The sequence below is a fragment of the Leptonychotes weddellii genome, chromosome 7, assembly GCF_054177405.1.
Source record: "Leptonychotes weddellii isolate Sample4059 chromosome 7, ASM5417740v2, whole genome shotgun sequence".
Lineage (NCBI taxonomy): Eukaryota > Metazoa > Chordata > Mammalia > Carnivora > Phocidae > Leptonychotes > Leptonychotes weddellii.
Genome location: NC_138375.1, coordinates 6,023,624 through 6,040,593, shown reverse-complemented (window position 1 = coordinate 6,040,593; position 16,970 = coordinate 6,023,624). Strand labels below are relative to the sequence as shown.

General features: G+C 38.6%; 1 pseudogene; it reads left to right on the top strand.

The window, feature by feature from the left end:
• Positions 1–10,761: 10,761 nt before the first annotated feature.
• On the top strand, positions 10,762–12,615 carry LOC102735421 (glyceraldehyde-3-phosphate dehydrogenase pseudogene; annotated as a pseudogene).
• Positions 12,616–16,970: the final 4,355 nt, after the last annotated feature.

Genomic DNA, 16,970 nt, shown 5'->3' with positions numbered 1-16,970 from the left:
GAATGTCCAATGGAAAAAAGACAGTCTCTTCAACAAATGGTGTTGGGAAAATTGGACAGCCACATGCAGAAGAATGAAACTGGACCATTTCCTTACAGCACACACAAAAATAGACTCAAAATGGATGAAAGACCTAAATGTGAGACAGGAATCCATCAAAATCCTTGAGCAGAACACAGGCAGCAACCTCTTCGACCTCAGCCACAGCAATTTCTTCCTAGAAACATCGCCAGAGGCAAAGGGAAGCAAGGGCAAAAATGAACTATTGGGACTCCGTCAAGATAAAAAGCTTTTGCACAGCAAAAGAAACAGTCAACAAAACGAAAAGACAATTGACAGAATGGGAGAAGATATTTGCAAATGACTTATCAGATAAAGGGCTAGTATCCAAAATCTATAAAGAACTTATCAAACTGAACACCCAAAGAACAAATAATACAATCAAGAAATGGGCAGAAGACACAAACAGACATTTCTGCAAAGAAGACATCCAAATGGCCAACAGACACATGAAAAAGGCTCAACATCACTCGGCATCAGGGAAATATACAAATTAAAGCCTAAATGAGACACCACCTCACACCAGTCAGAATGGCTAAAATTAACGAGTCAGGAAATGACAGATGTTGGCGAGGATGCGGAAAAAGGGGAACACTCCTACACTGTTGGTAGGAATGCAAACTGGTGCAGCCACTCTGGAAAACAGTATGGAGGTTCTTCAAAAAGTTGAAAATAGAGCTACCCTATTACCCAGCAATTACACTACTGGGTATTTACCCCAAAGATACAAATGTAGTGATCCGAAGGGGCACATGCATCCCAATGTTTATAGCAGTAATATCCACAATAGCCAAACTATGGAAAGAGCCTAGATGTCCATCAACAGATGAATAGATAAAGAAGATGTGGTATACACACACACACACACACACACACACACTGAAATATTATGCAGCCATCAAAAAAATGAAATCTTGCCATTTGCAACCATGTATATGAAACTAGAGGGTATTATGCTAAGCGAAATAAGTCAGTCAGAGAAAGACAAGTATCATATAATCTCACTGATATGAGGAATTTGAAGAACCAGACAGAGGATCATAGGGGAAGGGAGGGAAAAATGAAACAAGATGAAACCAGAGAGGGAGACAAACCATACAAGACTCTGAATCTCAGGAAACAAACTGAGGGTTACTGGAGTGGGGGGTGGGGTGGGAGAGATGGGGTGGCTGGGTGATTGACACTGGGGAGGGTATGTGCTATGGTGAGTGCTGTGAATTGTGTAAGACTGATGAATCACAGACCTGTGCCCCTGAAACAAAAAATACATTGTATGTTAATAAAAAAAATAAAATAAAACAGGAATGGGGGAGCCTGGGTAGCTCAGTAGCTAACTCTTGATTTCAGCTCAGTCATGATCTCAGTGTCCTAATACTGAGCCCCAACTTGGGCTCCATGCTCAGCGTGGAGTCTGCTTGAGATTCTCTCTTTCCCTGTCCCTCTGCCCCTCCCCCAGCTCACGTGCTCCCTCTCTCAGATAAATACATAAAATCTTTAAAAAATAATAAATAAAATAGGGTTGGGAATCCCCATTATTTTTGGGTTACAAAAACCAGAGAAGGAATTATCTAGGAAAAAAGTGGTAGATGAGAGAAAAGACAAAAGATAAAGGGGCAAATGAGGGCTACAAGATCATAACTGATTAAAACTTCCCAGCTTCTAGAATAAAACAGGAGAAAATTGACTTTATCTCAGAAGAAGCAAGGATTTCTTAGATGTGGTACTGCAAGCATGATCCATAAAATAATACTGGTAATTGGACTTCATTAAATTAAGAGAAAATATTTGCAAATTATTTATCTGATAAAGAATTCATAGCCAGGATATATAAAGCACTGTTAAAATTCAATAATTAAAAAAAATAGTCACGTTAGAAAGTGAGTAAAAGATTTGAAAAAAAATTCACCAAAGAAGATATGAGAATAACTAATAAGCACATGAAAATATGTTCACCATCATTAGTCACTTGGGAAATGCAAATTAAAATCACAGTGAGATACCACTATGTCCACACTAGAGAGGTGGTAATAAAAAAGATGGAATATACCAAGTGCTAACAAGGTCTTATAAAAACTAGATCTATCATTGATTGCTGGTAGGAGTGTAAAATGGCGCTCTGGAAAACAGTTTGGCAGGTTTTCAAAAGATTATACATACATTTGTCAGATGACCCTACAATCCCATCCCAGGTATTACTCAAAAGAAATGAAAACCTATGTTCACACAATGTTTTGTAGGTGAAAGTTGATAGTGGCATTATTCATAATAGCCAAAAAACATGTCCATGTATCAGTGAATGGAGAAACAATATGAGGTATACTCATATATGGAAATACTGCTCATTAATAAATTAGAATAAACTGATATGTGCAACAACATGGAGGAGCCTCGAGAAAATTTTGCTAAGGGAAAGAAGTCAGACACAAAGGCTATTTACTGTCTGATTCCATTAATATGAAATTTCTAAAAACAGCACAATTATGGAGACAGTCACCAGATTCATGGTTATCTGGGGCGGAGGTTAGCAGTAGGGATTAACTGAAAAACGGACACAAGAAATCTTCTAAAACTGAGTTGTGCTAGATTGCGTGACTCTCTGAATTTTCTAAAAATAATTGAATGATACATTTTCAATGGGTAGAATTTTTGCATGCAAATTACAACTCAAGAAAGTGGTTTAAAACCATAGCTCAGACAGTGTAATTCAGGAGAATTAATTGCATGATAGCGGGATCTGTCTTCATCGTTTTCGGGTCTTCAAAGCACTGTCATCATGGGGAAATGGGCGACATTGGTGTTACCATTAAGCTTGTGCTCAAACTACTTCATTTATCCATTGATTCACTCAACTGGTATTTTTGAGTTTGTGTGTGTGCCAGACACTGTGTTCAGTGCCAGGAATGTGACAGTGGATGATAGATACGTTCATTTGTTCATTCATTCGTTCATTCGTTCACTCACTTACTTGTTTGAAATCCCAAATAATGCAAATATTCCTCTTCCTGTTACTTTGTATTTCCCTCCCATATATATGTGGGGAATTATGAATGACAAAAAAACGGCATCCTGAGAGAAGTAGGTATTAAAAACGTGTCCCCTGGGGATTTGGGTAGCATTTCTAGGTGTGGCTGGCACTCAGCTCTCCTGTAGAGTGCACCCCAGTGCTGTGCAGACAAATGAGAGAGTTGGGAAATGGACTTTTCACCCGAAGTTGTCCTTGGCCCAGCCCAGGCTATACCCCAGGACCACTGAGTGGTACAGGGGTGGAGCATGTGGGAGGTCACCGGGGCTTGCAGAGGGTGAGAACCGCCACCGTTCACCAAGAACTGTCAATCCGGGTGTCATCCTAGAGCAGAATTCTGCTCCCCTGAGACCAGGGTCACCCTTCCAGGAGGTGTGGGGATAGGATGGGTGGCTTCTGGTAGTTTTCTGAGGACTAGGGAATTCTGGAGTGTGACTATCAATCCAGAACTGAGTTAAACGAACTTTAGATTTTATTAAAAATTGACCCTCAGATGACAATGATAGTTTTTATACTTCAGCCCGAGGAAAGCATGCGCCGTCCTAACCAGGAAGTCCAATTCTGACTGGGCACTGTTCAGTGATCCCCACCATACATGGACTGGCAAGAAGGGATGCATTCACACACACAGTAAAATCCATAAAAGAGCAAATTCTCACGCAAAGAAACACTCCAGCAGTCTCTGTCCTCCTTTTAGCCCCTGGGGTCAGAGGTGGTTGGGCTCATGCTCTTGATTGCAAGGAACCTGTGAAGGAGGTGAATGCCCCCAAATCCTGTGACTTTTCTCAGGTCAGAATAAGTTCTGTGTGTGCTGTGTGTTTTATTGTCTTTTCTCTTGAGCTTTTTGTGAGGCTATATATGAGCAGAAAAATTTCTTTTTCTTCTCATCAGACAAAAATACAATCTGCATTTTTACATGATTGAATTTGCTGGGCTTCACTAATGACCGATGGCAGATGCCTGTACTCGATCCCTACGGTAGGGATATGATCTTGTAAATCAGACTATTCTTAATGAGTTTAAGAATGATAAAGTAAGTCATTCATTTCATTTGAATATTATAATTAGTGGGTGGGTGTTAACTCCATGTCTCTGAACTGCCCTCCTGTAAATACTTCATAACAAAGACATTTATTCAGTTAAGAAGTTTCTGCACTAACATAATAATGTTGGGTTGATGCCTTAGGGCAATGATCATTTTCTCCCCAGAACAATAAACCAAGTCCTGACTATGACTTTTGCTTATATTTACTAAGGACATGGAGCCATTTTCCAAATGCTTAAATTTTTTTAATGCTTTTAGAAAGCATTACACTGCCTTTTTAATATATTTATGAAGGCCATTAAAATATACATCTCCACGACATAGTGTGCAATATAGCCAATTGAGAAGGTATTAAATGTACTTCCTTCAGTCAGGAATTTGCTCATTATATGAGCAAACATTTATTGAACACTGACTTTGCACAGTGACTAGCTCTGAGTATTTTTACACCACGTGTATTGTATTGTTTAGCTAGTCTTAACAGCAACCTCATCAAGAGACACCATCATTATCTCTGTCTTCTAGATGAAGATCCAATGTTCAGAGAAGTGAAATCACGGGCCCAAGGGCATATAATGAAGTTGTATTACAACAGACATAAAGCCATTGTCTTAACCATTCCTAGAAACCAGTTCTCAGTAATTATGAATTTTTGTCTGCCCAGTTTTTAAACCTCATTTCTAACTCTCAAATTCAGGAAAGTTTTATTGTCCAGAACTAGCCCCAATTCCACATGTTGAATGGGGCATGGGTTTTGAATTTTAGAGTTTTTCAAGATTTCTCTAAAATAAGTCTTCAATAGCTCTTACTTACTTTTAACCTTGATTCTGAGGATATTCCATCTCCGGGGGCATTTCATGGCTGGTAACACACCTATCCCCATTTTCCCATCACAGTGCCTCCATGTGTTGCACTGACCGATTCCAGGACCCTGTAGTTCAGTGAAAGCTACTGACTTTAGAAAAGAGCCCATCTGTTCCTCAGAAAATTCCCATTTAAAGCAGATAGCGTACTTTAATTCATACTCAGTGTGTTCTAAATTGCTGGTTTTCATTTTAATTATCTTCCAACATTTCTGGGTATATATGCTTCATGCTGAAGCAAATTTGGGTGATTGCAAATGATTTTTTTAAATCTGTGTGACAGATTGTTAAAGTCTGGGCATATGGAGAGCTGTAAACAAAACTCAAACCATGTAAGTAAAGGCTCCATGGGCTTCCTTCAGCTAAATGTAAATTTTCTTCAAATGACCCTATGACTCATTATAGGCATATGTGTGGAAACTCTAGTGTAATAAATGTATAAACCTAGATGTTGTGGTTCTCAAAACTATAACCAGAAAGCAGCTGGCCATAGACAAATGGCAAATTATGCCGAGTTACCAATGTTATGCCTTACCATTGGGATTTCCCATAGGGAGTGTAGAAGCAGTACATTTGCCAGATTTTTAATTTGAATTAAAAAGAAATTAAATTTCTTTCCATTGTACCCACTTCTGAAAAGGCAAATCTCATGCATTTAATGATTACAAATCCTTTCCTTTGCTGTAATTTTGTCTTCCAGCTAGGACAGATGAGGATGCCACCAGCTCTAAATTCCATGGTATGGGAGAGTCCAAAGCTTCCTAAATTCCCCCAAACTCTCAGGCATCCCCATTGTGATGGCCAACACTGACTGTGTTCTTGCATTTTGGCCATCTCTGAGCCTCACCATGGTGACTCAAACTTGAAACTTAAAACTCTTCTGAACTGAGCAAAAAGATGTTATTTGAACAGAGAGCATTAGTGTAAAACAGACTTTAATGTAGATGTGATGGGTCACTTATAGGAAATATTTATGCCATATAGCCACAGAAAACACCAGTTCAATCTTAGACATATGAACTCTGCAAGGTACCATTTTGGCCACCCTGCTGCCGGGGAATCTCTTGGTCCCCACTCTCAGGAGAGCGCTCCCCAGTATCGTAACTCCACTCCCTGCCCTCATGGCTTCCTCCAGGAACTTCAAATGCTTGTCTTTCTTTCATCCTTAAATCACCAATTTGTTTATATGAACTCAAGGTCTTCAACAGAAAAACAAAAAACAAAAAACAAAACCCTTTTTAAATATGCTCAACTTCAAGGACAATTGAGATAATAGATTTTTGTTCACTTTCTGATTACCTTCAGATGTCTAATCAACAAGATGACACAATAATTTATACATCCATGCATCCAATTACAAAGCCATAGAAAGGAGAGAGACACATCCACAATTATAGTCAAAGACTTCAACATCCATCCCCCCAAAATTGATAGACCAGGTGGACAGGACATCAGCAAGGACAGAGAATACATAAAGCAAAACTCTCAACAAACTTGATCTGATTGACATTTCTAGAACATTACATACAACGTTAGAATACACAGTCTTAGTGAACACAGAATACTTACCAATATAAATCATGTTGTGAGCCAATATCAAGTGTCAACAAATTTGTAAGGGTTGCAATGATACACACCATGCTTTATGACTCAAATGAAATTAAATTGTAAATACTAATAGAAATGTATCCGGAAAACATACCCAAACATTTGGAAACTAGCACATTTCTGAATAACCCATCGGGAAAAAAGGAATCAAAAGGGAAATTAAAAATTATTTTGTACTGAAAGAAAATGAAAACAGAATATACAGAATTTGTGAGATACAACTAAAGCAGTATATATAGGGAATTTTATATTAATAAACTCTTTATTGAAAAAGAGAAAAGCCTAAATGCACTTTTACCTTAAGAAAGTGGAAAAATATCAAATCAAAGAAATCAAACTTAAGTAAGCAGAAAAAAATAATAAAGATAAAAGCAGAAGTGATGAAATAGATAACAGAAAAACAAAAGAAATTCTCTATGAAATAAAAATCTAATCCTTTAAGAATATCAATAAAATTAATAAACTTCTAGCTAGACAGTTTAAGGGGAAAAGAGAAGATGAAAATTAATCAATATACTCATTCAAAAAAGGGATATCACAACAAAATCTTTAAATATTAAAAGAATAATAAGGAAATAATATGATTAATTTTGTGACAATAAATTTGTTAGCTTAGGGGCACCTGGGTGGCTCAGTCAGTTAAGCATCTGCCTTTGGCTCAGGTCATGATCCCAGGCTCTCTGCTCAGCGGGGAGTCTGCATCTCCCTCTCCCTCTGTCCCTCCCCCCAGCTCATGTTCTCTTGCAAATAAATAAATAAAAGCTTTAAAAAAAAATCTGTTAGCTTAGATAAAATTGAACAATTACTTAAAATAAATAACCAAACATATTCAAGAAGAAATAAAAAAACTGAGTGGAACTTTATCTATCAGGGGAGTTGAATCGGTAGTTAAAATCCTTCCCATAAAGTAAACCCCAGGTCCAGATGGCTTCAATGAAAATTCTATGAAGCCTCTAATGAAGATATAATACTAAATCTATGCAAACTCTTCTAGAAAATTGAAAAGGAAGGAACACTTCTCAAATCATTCTATAATGCCGAATACTCTGATGTCAAAACCAGAAAAAGAAATCACCTGAAAAAAAAACTATCAACCAATATCCCTTATAAATAAACTGAGGCAATATTCTAAAAATTCTAATAAGTTAAATATATATACATATAACTAAGTTTGTGTATAATGTATATTAATTAGAAGCTTCTAAAATATCTAATTAATCCCTGACATTCTACCGATAAAGAAGCTGAACTTCAAAGAGCTGAGGGAACTGCGGATTGTAATGGCCTGTTAGTTGAAAAGCCAATGGCTCTTCCGATGGCGCCACTTCCTAATGGCAGATGAGCTTTGTCTATCCTGCCCCCTATAGACAGATTGGTTGCCTCTGCACACACAAGTCATAGTCCTTACTTCTCAAATAACAGCCACTAGACTTGTTCCAATGTTTTTCTATCTTGCCTTTATCAGACCATGTGAGTCACTGGGACTCCTGAATTTCTGCTATTACCTCATCATTTTACACGAGTTCATTTCTTGACAGTTTTCTACATCTTATCTTTGTTTTATTCCTCGTATACTGTGGGGGTATGTAGGGGGTATAGATAAATGCTGATAACGACAGTTTTACTTCCACGAAGTACCTATAGTTAGGAATTTTAGTATGGGCTAGACCATGGGCTAGATCTTCAGTAAACTCCTGTCACTCATGCAGAATAACATTAAGAAATAAAATGTAATAATAATAAAGTTCACCAGAAGAAAATGCTACTAAACTTACTTGCTTTATGCTTGAAAAATAATGACTATCTAGATAAAAAATAATTTTTCAGATACTAGTGCCCAAATGCTATTTGGTACAAGTGGGGAGTAATTTCTTTTTATTTATTTTTTATTAAAAAAATTTTTTTAAAGATTTTATTTATTTATTTGACAGAGAGCACAAGCAGGGAATGCGGTAGGCAGAGGGAGAGAAGCACGCTTCCTGCCGAGGAGGGAGCCCAATGTGGGGCTCTATTCCAAGACCCCAAGATCATGACCTGAGCCCAAGGCAGATCTTAACCAACTGAGCCACCCAGACACCCCGAGGTGGGGGGTAATTTCTACGGCACAATGCAAATTGGTTAAATTGAATATTTCCAAATTAGAGTCTCATAAATGTTTATAGTCTCAAGTGTGTTTTCATGATTTGGCTTTTATGTTGGGGTTAGAGCTTTTAATCAACTAACACAATAATTTTACACATAGCAAAAAGACAGTTAAAAGGTGTTTTGTACCTCATATATTCCATAATATTTTTGAGATGAGAAAAATCCATTTGGAAAATAAATACTGCAGGAAGTCATACGTGCAGTGGAAATAGCTTTGAAAGGTCACTTATTATTGTACTTCTTCACTCTCCACAGACATTCTTGGAATGTTAAACTAACCCATTAACTTTACTTGTCAAAGCAATTGAATGTAAGTGAATATATTGCATTTATATTTTATTTTTATTCATAGATTTGTGGGCACATACACAGAATATACATTATCTAGCTATAAAATGGATGATCTAAAATGAATGATCTTTATATATGCCTCGACAAAAAAGTACAGCAAATGTTACTGCATTAAGAAGATTTATCTATTTGCATCATGTCAAAGAAGTATGAGACATTGCCAAGAAGGTAAGACTGTATTCTTGGAATAGAGGGCTTTGAATTCATTAAAAGTGTGAAAATATCTTTTTGCTTCTTTTAGTAGGAGAAAAGAAAGAGGCCATCTGATAGACATCACTTCTGGAAGGCCTCCTGGTGAGCTACGGAGGATGTCGTTCCTACATATTTGTAATTCTTTTGTCTTCCGTTGAAAGAGTGGGAGATGGAATTGTTTTCCAATCCTTTCACTAAAATTCCTATTCCTTAGTATCCTAGTGCAAATCCTTTGATTTGGAAAACTTTCTCTAGATTACCCTTTATTTCCTTTCATTTTGTCAATACTTTAAGATTCATTTTTTTGGCAAATTAAGTTTAGTATTCTATTTAGCATTTAATAATATTTACTCTCATTTCCTATTACAATGAAAGGGATGCTCTTTTTTTGTCTCTAAACCAACCCTTCTTTGTGAGCTCAGTAGGAACGTCATTTTCCCTTAGTTAGGGACCTGGATCTCTTTTCTACCTTTACTAAGTCCCATATAGTCAATCTATCTCCAGAATCCTTCAGTAAAGAATGTAAGCATGCTCAAGCATGTATCATCTTAAAAAAGAGCAAAATGAAAAATCAATACCTTCTTTTGGTTTCGTGTTTGCTTGAAATTGTGGTTTTAATTCTCAACTTCATAGCTAAAATCTTGACTTAGCTATCCTCATTGTCTTTATTTTTTCTATCTTATTAATCCTTTAACCCATGGTTTTCTTGAAATTCCATTTAAGGGTGCCTCACCAAGGCTAATACCAGCCTTATCAAAATGGCCTGCAGTCTCTCTCATCATTGTAAACATCCAACAGCACTTGATGCTCATTGCTAAACACTTGCCTGTCTGGATAATGAGTGAAAGATAAACTTAGAAAGACGGAGGATCCAGGATTTGCTTACAAAATTTGTCTCAGATGATCCTTAAGGGCTTGATCTCATCTCAATTATTATCTAAAAAGGAAAAGGAAAAGACAATTATTTAAAAAATGTAAACAAAAGTTATATTTTATTGGAATTAAACATGTTCAAAGAACAGAAAAAAATTAGTAACTTCTCACTTAACTTCTAAAATAGAAGTTATTTTGATGTTCACATATGTACTTTAATACTCCATTATTGATTAGAAATTGATTTAAGTTAAGATATGGGAGAAAGAGTGGGCAAAAGGGACCTGTGGTGTCAATGGATCCATTAGGTTTTTTTATTTAAGTATTTTTATTTATTTATTTGAGGGAGAGAGAAAGCGGGAGGAGGAGCAGTGGGAGAGGGACATGCAGACTCCGAGCTAACCTTGGAGCCCGATGTGGGGCTTGATCTCACGACTCTGAGATCATGAAGACCTCAGCTGAAATCAAGAGTCTGATGCTCAACCGACTGAGCCACCCGGGTGCCCCCGGATTAATTAGGTTCTTAAGAATGTATTTTAAAGGATTTTGGTTACTATGACTACAAAACAAATGAACACTTACTGGCATACAGCTATCATCTTTTATGCTCACAGACTCTGTGGATCAGGAATTTGGACTGGACGGAGAGGCTAGGGTCATCTCTGCTAAATTTGCATTAATTATGGCGGCCTTGAATCCTGAGGCTGGAAGGAGCTGTGGAGGGTTGATGCTCAGACAGTCAGTTGGGTACTGCTGAACCTGGGGCATCTATCCCATGTGTCCTCCTCATGAGGCCTCTCAGGCATGGCGGCTTCAAGACAGGCAGAGTGCTTCCCTGTAGGCTTAGACACATGTCTGAAGAGGGAGAGAGTACCAGGCAAAAGCAGTGCCATTTTTTCAGAAAAAACGCAGTTTTATTTTTTGCTTCATTTTTTTCATTACCAATGTCCACAATCAAGGGAAGAGAAATTAGACTCTACCATTTGTGGGAGGAGCTTCAGAGACTCTACAGCCATGTATAAAGCTATCACAATAAAAGAGCCACTGACATTGACAGCAGCCTTCCCAGGAGGAAGAACAGCAGCAGGGTGACCAGCAATGAAACACCAGATGTTACAGGTTCAAACCACTGTTGCTCAGGAAGACCAAACTGGATATTAGGGATATGCTCCATAAGAATCTCGTGATGGGGCTCTCGGCTCCTCCCTGTTCGACAGAAAGCCGCATCTTCTGGTGTAGTGCCAGCCGCGTTCCCGAGACACAATGGTGAAGGTTGGAGTAAACAGATTTGGCCGTATTGGGCACCTGGTCACCAGGGCTGCTTTTAACTCTGGCAAAGTGGATATTGTCGCCATAAATGACCATTTCATTGACCTCAACTATATGGTCTACATATTCCAGTATGATTCCACCCCTGGCAAATTCCACGGCACAGTCAAGGCTGAGAACGGGAAACTTGTCATCAATGGAAAGTCCATCTCCATCTTCCAGGAGCGAGATCCCACCAACATCAAATGGGGTGATGCTGGTGCTGAGTATGTTGTGGAGTCCACTGGGGTCTTCATCACCATGGAGAAGGCTGGGGCTCACTTGAAGGGTGGGGCCAAGAGGGTCATCATCTCTGCTCCTTCTGCCAATGCCCCCATGTTTGTGATGGGTGTGAACCATGAGAAGTATGACAACTCCCTCAAGATTGTCAGCAATGCCTCCTGCACCACCAACTGCTTGGCTCCTCTGGCCACGGTCATCCATGACAACTTCGGCATCGTGGAGGGACTCATGACCACCGTCCATGCCATCACAGCCACCCAGAAGACCATGGACGGCCCCTCTGGGAAGCTGTGGCACGATGGCTGAGGGAGTGCCCAGAACATCATCCCTGCTTCCACTGGCGCTGCCAAGGCTGTGGGCAAGGTCATCCTTGAGTTGAACGGGAAGCTTACTGGCATGGCCTTCCGTGCCCCACCCCCAACGTGTCCATCGTGGATCTGACCTGCAGCCTGGAGAAAGCTGCTTAATACGACGACATCAAGAAGGTGGTGAAGCAGGCATCAGAGGGCCCCCTCAAGGGCATCTTGGAGTACACTGAGGACCAGGTTGTCTCCTGCGACTTTAACAGTGACACCCACTCCTCCACCTTTGATGCCGGGGCTAGCATTGCTCTCAATGACCACTTTGTCAAGCTCATTTCCTGGTATGAAAATGAATTTGGCTACAGCAACCAGGTGGTGGACCTTATGGTCCACATGGCCTCCAAGGAGTAAGAGCCCCCTGGACCACCAGCCCCAGCGAGAACAAGAGGAAGAGAGAGGCCCTCAGCTACTGGGGAGTCCCTGTCCCAACTTATCCCTGAAAACACTGAAAATCTCCTGACCTCCACCGTTTCCATCCCAGACCCCCTGAAGAAGGGGAGGAGCTTGGGAGCCCTACCTTGTCACGTACCATCAATAAAGTACACTGTACCCAGCCAAAAAAAAAAAAAAAAAAGAATCTCGTGATGGGGGGCACCTGGGTGGCTCAGTTGGTTAAGCGACTGCTTGGGCTCAGGTCATGATCCTGGAGTTCCAGGATTGAGTCCTGCATCAGGCTCCCTGCTCAGTGACCGCCCCCCATGCTCTCTCTCTCTCTCATTCTCTCTCTCTCAAATAGATAAATAAAATCTTAAAAAAAAAAAAAAGAATCTCGTGATAGTGATGGTAATGGGAGTGGGGCAGTGACCTAGCATTTCCAGGTCTCCTCTCTTTCTGTAGTTCAATACTGACACATCGGTTCTGGATAGAATTTTTTTAGATACAATTAATGGTTGCCATAAAAAATTTCATAATTTTCTGAATAGTCACTGAATATATTGGTAAGTTCCAAAGTATTTAATTCTAACAAAGCAAGAAGTTTTCTCCTATGCTTTTGTTAAATGTCAGAAAAATACATTTTTACTTCACTTATGAGCATGGATAGAGACTAAAGCACTAATTAAAGGAACTTAGAGATAGCTTTGAATTTAGCATGCTTCCCTCTGAGCTGTCATATGGAAAGGTCATTTTTTTCTAATACCAAAAAAACTCCCAAATTCCAATGAAAAATTAAAAATGAAAACTATTAATTCATGTAAGGAAAAAGAATATCCATGGTTTATCCAATGTTCATAGATTTTAATGACACAACGACCTGGAAAAATTGTCATGGAAACCATAACCACAACCACAGAACAACAACAACCAAGACTAACACCATCAAAAAAAAAGGTAATATGTCATACATGTCTATAAGTAATGGTTTTCTTAACTATAAGAATAAACGCTACCCAGACATAGGTAATACAAATATAAAGCTAGCCAATTCATAGCTGTTGTTAATATTATGAATATTGACTTGATATTCTACAGTAGGAGAGAATCCAATGTTCATATAATGCATAAAAATTAAACTATTTCAAATAATGTTGGTGAAAAATAATGAAACAAATATACATATATAAGAAATTAATTATATATTGAATTAATTCCAACAAGCTTGTTTCTTCTTACGTGTTTTTTTTTGGGGGGGGAAACAAAAGGTCCAATAATGGCAGGCAAGCAGAATACAATCAGTTCTAGAAAATAAAGTCATATAAGTATCTAAACATCCAGGAAAGTAAAAAATAATATTTATGACTTTAATTGAAAATATAATGATACTTCACGCAATTTTAGTTTTTTATGAATGCTGGACTAAAATGTACATTAGTAGCATGTACTGGGAATTATACATGCTTACACATTTCCAGAAAAAAAGTGAGGATTAATGAAGTGAATAAATGTTAAAAAAAAAAAATCATGGGAAGCAGCGTTGTCAGAGCTGTGTTTCAAGAATATAGGAGCACATTGGTTTATTTCCTGCAAAAGATTTGCTCAAATAAATGCTTCATATTATTCCGTAAATGGATTTAGTAAACTTCTTTTCCAAGTGATAGGAGATGCCACTATCTGGATTCATCAGGCAATTGCAAACGTGTAGAGCCAAATCTTGCTTAGCTGGTTCATGGGTGGTTGTTGTTAGGACTTACATCGTGTAGGCTCTTACTGTCTCTTAATGCCCCTTCGTGAATCCAGTTCTCCCTCTTTTATTTAAATATTGAAATGCAATGTGTTTCTATAAATCCATAGCCTCTGACTATGGCAAACTATAAAGCATCTAGACTTAGATTTTCTCGTTTGGAAAAAGAGTGGTCATACTTCTTGACTAATAACTTCCTTTTCAGTTCTGAAACTGCAGATAAATCCATAAATAGATTTCTAAGTAAATTCAAGAATAGAAAAATCCATAAGGGGTTTCCATGGGAAGACATACATGTTGAAATTTTATTTATGGATTAAAAAAGGAAAATATCACGATCTCTGCTTAAGGGCAAAAATGGGAACCGAGCCTTTTAATAACACACATTAGACTCTGAACACCCCTTGCTAAAATTGTCCTCCCTGGAGAATGTTCTACCAGCCATTTGGCCTAGAAACTGCTATGCCAAAGAACTCAGGTGGTGATCCAGTTAATACCTCGTTCTGCCCACCGGTTTCATTCATGCCCTTAATCCTTGCAAAGTTCTGTACCTTTGAAAATTTGGTGATAGAGCTTTTAACTTGTATATATTTCTAGTTTCACAGCTTTATTGAGGGAAAATGTCCATACTACTGATTATCAGGGAAATGCAACTCAAAATCACAAAGAGATAACATCTCACACCTGTATTTTGTGCTAGTCTCAGCCTATTGGCAAGTCCATGTAGTCGATGGACTGTCCCTTATGGTTCTTATGACCGCAAGATGCCCTCAGCAACAACTGACAAGAAACTTTGGGGAAAATAAGTAATGCACCCTAGGTTTGGGGGTATGGAGATACACAGCACATCTCAGGTCACACAGGGAGAGGGAGCACAGACCTGGGGCTCTGTTTTCACCAGGGTCAGGGTAGGGGCCTAGGGTTTTGCAGGCTCACTCTTTATTGGTGAATTTAAAACATAGGAGCAGGAATTAAAGTGCAGGAAGAGGAAAAGCAAGCGGCACAAATGGTCAGTTACCAAATCAACCAAGATCTCTAAAACAAAGGAGCCTCAGAGCGGGGAAGCAACCTGGCTCTTTATCTAGTCCGTGACTGGCAGTGTGTTTAGTCAAGATAGCCTTCTTTGAAGTGGGTGCCCCAGTGATCAGAGCATAAATCAAGCACTTGCATTGCAAAACAGAATACCCAACGGTCAGACAGGGAGCATACTACAACCTGTTAGGAATGCCTATTATAAAAAGAAAATAAAAATGTTGGCGAGAATGTGGAGACGCTGGAGCCCTTACACTGTTGGTGGGATTGTAAACTGGTGCAGCCACTATAGAAAACAGTCTCAAGATTCCCTAAAGAACTAAAAAATAGAGCTACTGCATGACCCAGCAATCCTACTTCTGAGTATTTATCCGCAAAGAGGAATTTGAAAAATATAGCACAATTTAGAATGCGATCAATCCCGTTTTTTAAGAATCTATTCTGAAGATAAACTGGCAGAAAATTAAAGATGTATATTTAAAGCTGTTTATTGCAGCACTATTCATGATAGCAAAAACTATGAAAAGTAGGCCCATGTGCGGCACAAACAACTGTATTTTCTCCCAGTGCAGAACTCCAAAGGCATGAAAATAGCTCTTCATCTTGCGAAGCGATCAAATGTGAAAAGCAAGGTGAACAAAGTGTCTACGGGGTGGTACCAAATATCTAATAGGAAAGTGTGAATATCGTAGATGCATTTTAAGTTTTGTCTCAACTTTATTAATGAAAGGTGAGGACTGAATCATTCTGAAAGCCTTGAAGCATTGTGACTCCATCAGGCAATTCTCACTGGACTTCCAATATAAGCCAAGGTTAAGAAGTGCCTAAAACACGGCTTTTAATGAGTTACCTAATTGGATAATGTGAATTAACTTAATAAGGTAAATTTTACCAGAAAAAAAACTTTTAGAAAACTGATAGCAATTTTTTTTTTATTTTTTTATTGTGTTCAGTTAGCCAACATAGAGTACATCATTAGTTTTTGATGTAGTGGTCAATGATTCATTAGTTGCGTATTGCACCTGGTGTTCAATGTCTAACAGACACATGAAAAAATGCTCCACATCACTAGCCATCAGGGAAATACAAATCAAAACCACAATGAGATCCCACCTTACACCAGTCAGAATGGCTAAAATTAACAAGTCAGGAAACGACAGATGTTGGCGGGGATGAGGAGAAGGGGGAACCCTCCTACACTGTTGGTGGGAATGCAAGCTGGTGCAGCCACTCTGGAAAACAGTATGGAGGTTCCTCAAGAAGTTAAAAATAGAGCTACCCTACGACCCAGTGATTGCACTACTGGGTATTTACCCCAAAGATACTGATGTAGTGAAAAGAAGGGGCACATGCACCCCAGTGTGCATAGCAGCAATGTCCCACAATAGCCAAACTGATAGCAATTTTTGTAGCAGATTTGGAAATGAAATAATATGCATTCTTTCATTGATTCAACCAAATAATATATTTGAGTGAATGTTCCTGTTGATAGAAAATTGTTATTCACAGGAATAACTACTGGGGATGGAAAGATGTTCACAGAATGAACACTATCCTCAATGAATAATCGAGAACATTAATACATATATGAACTGTAATAACATAGGATGGCATATGGTATACACAGTAATAAAATATAGATGAAAAGAGATAAGAGCAAGTGAGGTTTTGACTCCACTCAGTCTAAAAGAAACAGTACTGTGTCAGAGTTTTATTTGGGTAATTTGCAAATTCATTCTGAAAAGAT